This window comes from Phyllobates terribilis, unplaced genomic scaffold (assembly GCF_046119375.1).
Source record: "Phyllobates terribilis strain yellow unplaced genomic scaffold, ASM4611937v1 Scaffold_6__1_contigs__length_29720123, whole genome shotgun sequence".
Taxonomy (NCBI): Eukaryota; Metazoa; Chordata; class Amphibia; order Anura; family Dendrobatidae; genus Phyllobates; species Phyllobates terribilis.
Genome location: NW_027362766.1, coordinates 2,870,943 through 2,877,952, shown reverse-complemented (window position 1 = coordinate 2,877,952; position 7,010 = coordinate 2,870,943). Strand labels below are relative to the sequence as shown.

Here is a 7,010-nt window from a genome sequence, read left to right as displayed (position 1 = left end):
ATAACTCCGCCCACATACAAGGGCGGGACACGTCTAGAGGAATGCGCATGCGTGGTGTTCTGTCAGGAAGTGTCGCCCAAGTGAGGCCGCCATGTTCCCGGTTATCTTATGTCTCCTTAGTGTTATAGGATGGAAATATATATATATGAGGCGCCATATGTGATGATACAGAATGTATGGGCTCCTGATTATATACACTGCTCACAAAGAGAAAGGGACCCCTGAAATCCCCCCTCCTAGATGTGAATGAGTGAAATCTTCTCATTGAATACCTTGTTCTGTATAAAGCTGAATGTGCTGACAACAAAATCACACAAAAATCATCAATGGAAATCACATTTATTAACCAATGGAGGCCTGGATGTGGAGTCACCCCCAAAATTATAGTGGAAAAACCCACTACAGGCCGATCCAACTGTGATGTAATGTCCATAAAACAAGTCACAATGAGGCTGAGTATTGTGTGTGGCCTCCACGTGCCTGTATGACCTCCCTACAACGCCTGGGCATGCTCCTGATGAGGCTGAGTATTGTGTGTGGCCTCCACGTGCCTGTATGACCTCCCTACAACGCCTGGGCATGCTCCTGATGAGGCTGAGTATTGTGTGTGGCCTCCACGTGCCTGTATGACCTCCCTACAACGCCTGGGCATGCTCCTGATGAGGCTGAGTATTGTGTGTGGCCTCCACGTGCCAGTATGACCTCCCTACAACGCCTGGGCATGCTCCTGATGAGGCTCAGTATTGTGTGTGGCCTCCACGTGCCTGTATGACCTCCCTACAACACCTGGGCATGCTCCTGATGAGGCTCAGTATTGTGTGTGGCCTCCACGTGCCTGTATGACCTCCCTACAACGCCTGGGCATGCTCCTGATGAGGCTGAGTATTGTGTGTGGCCTCCACGTGCCAGTATGACCTCCCTACAACGCCTGGGCATGCTCCTGATGAGGCTGAGTATTGTGTGTGGCCTCCACGTGCCAGTATGACCTCCCTACAACGCCTGGGCATGCTCCTGATGAGGCTGAGTATTGTGTGTGACCTCCACGTGCCTGTATGACCTCCCTACAACGCCTGGGCATGCTCCTGATGAGGCTCAGTATTGTGTGTGGCCTCCACGTGCCTGTATGACCTCCCTACAACGCCTGGGCATGCTCCTGATGAGGCTGAGTATTGTGTGTGGCCTCCACGTGCCTGTATGACCTCCCTACAACACCTGGCCATGCTCCTGATGAGGCTGAGTATTGTGTGTGGCCTCCACGTGCCTGTATGACCTCCCTACAACACCTGGCCATGCTCCTGATGAGGCTGAGTATTGTGTGTGGCCTCCACGTGCCTGTATGACCTCCCTACAACGCCTGGCCATGCTCCTGATGAGGCCGAGTATTGTGTGTGGCCTCCACGTGCCTGTATGACCCCCCTACAACGCCTGGGAATGCTCCTGATGAGGCTCAGTATTGTGTGTGGCCTCCACGTGCCTGTATGACCTCCCTACAACGCCTGGGCATGCTCCTGATGAGGCTGAGTATTGTGTGTGGCCTCCACGTGCCTGTATGACCTCCCTACAACGCCTGGGCATGCTCCTGATGAGGCTGAGTATTGTGTGTGGCCTCCACGTGCCTGTATGACCTCCCTACAACGCCTGGGCATGCTCCTGATGAGGCTGAGCATTGTGTGTGGCCTCCACGTGCCTGTATGACCTCCCTACAACGCCTGGGCATGCTCCTGATGAGGCTGAGTATTGTGTGTGGCCTCCACGTGCCAGTATGACCTCCCTACAACGCCTGGGCATGCTCCTGATGAGGCTGAGTATTGTGTGTGACCTCCACGTGCCTGTATGACCTCCCTACAACGCCTGGGCATGCTCCTGATGAGGCTCAGTATTGTGTGTGGCCTCCACGTGCCTGTATGACCTCCCTACAACACCTGGGCATGCTCCTGATGAGGCTCAGTATTGTGTGTGGCCTCCACGTGCCTGTATGACCTCCCTACAACGCCTGGGCATGCTCCTGATGAGGCTGAGTATTGTGTGTGGCCTCCACGTGCCAGTATGACCTCCCTACAACGCCTGGGCATGCTCCTGATGAGGCTGAGTATTGTGTGTGGCCTCCACGTGCCAGTATGACCTCCCTACAACGCCTGGGCATGCTCCTGATGAGGCTGAGTATTGTGTGTGACCTCCACGTGCCTGTATGACCTCCCTACAACGCCTGGGCATGCTCCTGATGAGGCTCAGTATTGTGTGTGGCCTCCACGTGCCTGTATGACCTCCCTACAACGCCTGGGCATGCTCCTGATGAGGCTGAGTATTGTGTGTGGCCTCCACGTGCCTGTATGACCTCCCTACAACACCTGGCCATGCTCCTGATGAGGCTGAGTATTGTGTGTGGCCTCCACGTGCCTGTATGACCTCCCTACAACACCTGGCCATGCTCCTGATGAGGCTGAGTATTGTGTGTGGCCTCCACGTGCCTGTATGACCTCCCTACAACGCCTGGCCATGCTCCTGATGAGGCTGAGTATTGTGTGTGGCCTCCACGTGCCTGTATGACCTCCCTACAACGCCTGGGCATGCTCCTGATGAGGCTCAGTATTGTGTGTGGCCTCCACGTGCCTGTATGACCTCCCTACAACGCCTGGGCATGCTCCTGATGAGGCTGAGTATTGTGTGTGGCCTCCATGTGCCTGTATGACCTCCCTACAACGCCTGGGCATGCTCTTGATGAGGCTGAGTATTGTGTGTGGCCTCCACGTGCCTGTATGACCTCCCTACAACGCCCGGGCATGCTCCTGATGAGGCTGAGTATTGTGTGTGGCCTCCACGTGCCTGTATGACCTCCCTACAACGCCCGGGCATGCTCCTGATGAGGCTGAGTATTGTGTGTGGCCTCCACGTGCCTGTATGACCTCCCTACAACGCCTGGGCATGCTCCTGATGAGGCTGAGTATTGTGTGTGGCCTCCACGTGCCTGTATGACCTCCCTACAACGCCTGGGCATGCTCCTGATGAGGCTGAGTATTGTGTGTGGCCTCCACGTGCCTGTATGACCTCCTACAATGCCTGGGCATGCTCCTGATGAGGCTCAGTATTGTGTGTGGCCTCCACGTGCCTGTATGACCTCCCTACAACGCCTGGACATGCTCCTGATGAGGCTTAGTATTGTGTGTGGCCTCCACGTGCCTGTATGACCTCCCTACAACGCCTGGGCATGCTCCTGATGAGGCTGAGTATTGTGTGTGGCCTCCACGTGCCTGTATGACCTCCTACAATGCCTGGACATGCTCCTGATGAGGCTTAGTATTGTGTGTGGCCTCCACGTGCCTGTATGACCTCCCTACAACGCCTGGGCATGCTCCTGATGAGGCTGAGTATTGTGTGTGGCCTCCACGTGCCTGTATGACCTCCCTACAACGCCTGGGCATGCACCAGATGAGGCTGAGTATTGTGTGTGGCCTCCACGTGCCTGTATGACCTCCCTACAACGCCTGGGCATGCTCCTGATAAGGCTGAGTATTGTGTGTGGCCTCCACGTGCCTGTATGACCTCCCTACAACGCCTGGGCATGCTCCTGATGAGGCTGAGTATTCTGTGTGGCCTCCACGTGCCTGTATGACCTCCCTACAACGCCTGGGCATGCTCCTGATGAGGCTGAGTATTGTGTGTGGCCTCCACGTGCCTGTATGACCTCCCTACAACGCCTGGGCATGCTCCTGATGAGGCTGAGTATTGTGTGTGGCCTCCACGTGCCTGTATGACCTCCCTACAACGCCTGGGCATGCTCCTGATGAGGCTGAGTATTGTGTGTGGCCTCCACGTGCCTGTATGACCTCCTACAATGCCTGGGCATGCTCCTGATGAGGCTCAGTATTGTGTGTGGCCTCCACGTGCCTGTATGACCTCCCTACAACGCCTGGACATGCTCCTGATGAGGCTTAGTATTGTGTGTGGCCTCCACGTGCCTGTATGACCTCCCTACAACGCCTGGGCATGCTCCTGATGAGGCTGAGTATTGTGTGTGGCCTCCACGTGCCTGTATGACCTCCTACAATGCCTGGGCATGCTCCTGATGAGGCTGAGTATTGTGTGTGGCCTCCACGTGCCTGTATGACCTCCCTACAACGCCTGGGCATGCACCAGATGAGGCTGAGTATTGTGTGTGGCCTCCACGTGCCTGTATGACCTCCCTACAACGCCTGGGCATGCTCCTGATAAGGCTGAGTATTGTGTGTGGCCTCCACGTGCCTGTATGACCTCCCTACAACGCCTGGGCATGCTCCTGATGAGGCTGAGTATTCTGTGTGGCCTCCACGTGCCTGTATGACCTCCCTACAACACCTGGGCATGCTCCTGATGAGGCTGAGTATTGTGTGTGGCCTCCACGTGCCTGTATGACCTCCCTACAACGCCTGGGCATGCTCCTGATGAGGCTGAGTATTGTGTGTGGCCTCCACGTGCCTGTATGACCTCCCTACAACGCCTGGGCATGCTCCTGATGAGGCTGAGTATTGTGTGTGGCCTCCACGTGCCTGTATGACCTCCCTACAACGCCTGGGCATGCTCCTGATGAGGCTGAGTATTGTGTGTGGCCTCCATGTGCCTGTATGACCTCCCTACAACACCTGGGCATGCTACTGATGAGGCTGAGTATTGTGTGTGGCCTCCACGTGCCTGTATGACCTCCCTACAACGCCTGGGCATGCTCCTCATGAGGCTGAGTATTGTGTGTGGCCTCCACGTGCCTGTATGACCTCCCTACAACGCCTGGGCATGCTCCTGATGAGGCTGAGTATTGTGTGTGGCCTACACGTGCCTGTATGACCTCCCTACAACGCCTGGGCATGCTCCTGATGAGGCTGAGTATTGTGTGTGGCCTCCACATGCCTGTATGACCTCCCTACAACGCCTGGACATGCTCCTGATGAGGTTGCGGATGGTCTCCTGTGGGATCTCCTCCCAGACCTGGACTAAAGCATCCGCCAACTCCTGGACAGTCTGTGGTGCAACGTGACGTTGGTGGATGGAGCGAGACATGATGTCCCAGATGTGCTCCATCGGATTCAGGTCTGGGGAACGGGCGGCCAGTCCATAGCTTCAATGTCTTCGTCTTGCAGGAACTGCTGACACACTCCAGCCACATGAGGTCTGGCATTGTCCTGCATTAGGAGGCACCCAGGGCCAACCGCACCAGCATATGGTCTCACAAGGGGTCTGAGGATCTCATCTCGGTACCTAATGGCAGTCAGGCTACCTCTGGGGAGCACATGGAGGGCTGTGCGGCCCCCAAAGAAATGCCACCCCACACCATTACTGACCCACTGCCAAACCGGTCATGCTGAAGGATGTTGCAGGCAGCAGGTCGCTCTCCACGGCGTCTCCAGACTCGTCACGTCTGTCACATGTGCTCAGTGTGAACCTGCTTTCATCTGTGAAGAGCAAAGGCCCCAGTGGCCACTTTGCCAATCCTGGTATTCTGTGGCAAATGCCAAGCGTCCAGCACGGTGTTGGGCTGTGAGCACAGCCCCCATCTGTGAACGTCGGGCCCTCATACCAGCCTCATGGAGTTTTTTTCTAACCGTTTGAGCAGACACAAGCACATTTGTGGCCTGCTGGAGGTCATTTTGCAGGGCTCTGGCAGTGCTCCTCCTGTTCCTCCTTGCACAAAGGCGGAGGTAGTGGTCCTGCTGCTGGGCTGTTGCCCTCCTACTGCCCCCTCCACGTCTCCTGGTGTACTGGCCTGTCTCCTGGTAGCGCCTCCAGCCTCTGGACACTACGCTGACAGACACAGCAAACCTTCTTGCCACAGCTCGCATTGATGTGCCATCCTGGATGAGCTGCACTACCTGAGCAACTTCTGTGGGTTGTAGAGTCCGTCTCACGCTAACACGAGTGTGAAAGCACAACCAACATTCAAAAGTGACCAAAACATCAGCCAGAAAGCATTGCTTCTGAGATGCAGTGTGTGGTCCCCACCTGCAGAACCACTCCTTTATTGAGGGAGTCTTGATAATTGCCAATAATTTCCATCTATTGTCTATTCCATTTGCACAACAGCAGGTGAAATTGATTGTCAGTCAGTGTTGCTTCCTAAGTGGACAGTTTGATTTCATAGAAGTTTCATTTACTTGGAGTTATATTCTGTTGATTAAGTGTTCCCTTTATTTTTTTGAGCATTGGATATATATATATATATATATATAGTGATGATACAGAATGTATGGGCTCCTCTTATATACAGTATACAGGACACTGCACAGTTTCTTCTCTGATCTCAATCACTTTATTTTTTCGCTTGGTCAGCAGTAACATAAGCGATGGCGTCGCTCGCAGAGCCGGAGGATGGGGGCGCTGTGCAGCTGACGTGGTGGTCCGCAGTCATTGTGCAGGGCATCTGATGGGGGCAGCGTCCTTGATACTGGGGGGATCAGGATTATGGCTGCTATAGATCGCTGCGGGATGAATAAGGGGGCTCCATGATACCCTAATATGGTGAAGTCCTGGGGTCCCGGCCGCCGTCCCCTACAGGAAGGAACAGAGCTTCTCCATCTCTCGCGGATTGTAGTTACACAAGAAGACGATCTCCTTCTTCCCCTCCTCCGTTCGCGCTGAAATCACAACATCCTGTATATGCAGTAGATGTACCAGCACCCCGAGATACACCCCAGCTCCAGCCCGCAGGGGGCGCCATACCTTTCTCATGCTGCAGCCACCGTCTCTCCGTATAATAGCAGAAGCAACTCTCAAACTCCTTCTCACTGTACGAGTCGACGCGCACCGGGATAAAGGGATCCAGAGCATCGAAGCCGCCCTGCAACACACGGCAGATCACCGGCGAGGCCGACCGACCGCGGCCGGAGCCGCCCCCCCCCGCGAGGCCCGACCGACCGCACCCGGAGCCGCCCCCCCGCGAGGCCCGACCGACCGCACCCGGAGCCGCCCCCCCCATCCACCCCGCGAGGCCCGACCGACCGCGCCCGGAGCCGCCCTGCAACACACGGCAGATCACCGGCGAGGCC

The 7,010-nt window shown here is 55.7% G+C and overlaps 1 long non-coding RNA gene across 1 annotated transcript; it reads right to left on the bottom strand.

Annotated features, from left to right (window-relative positions):
• Positions 1 to 6,251: 6,251 nt before the first annotated feature.
• Positions 6,252 to 6,810, bottom strand: LOC141152624 (uncharacterized). Its single transcript, XR_012247132.1, has 2 exons — positions 6,685 to 6,810; positions 6,252 to 6,599 (listed from the first exon to the last, which is right to left on the bottom strand). It is a non-coding gene; the product is annotated as an uncharacterized lncRNA (long non-coding RNA).
• Between the last annotated feature and the right edge of the window lie 200 nt (positions 6,811 to 7,010).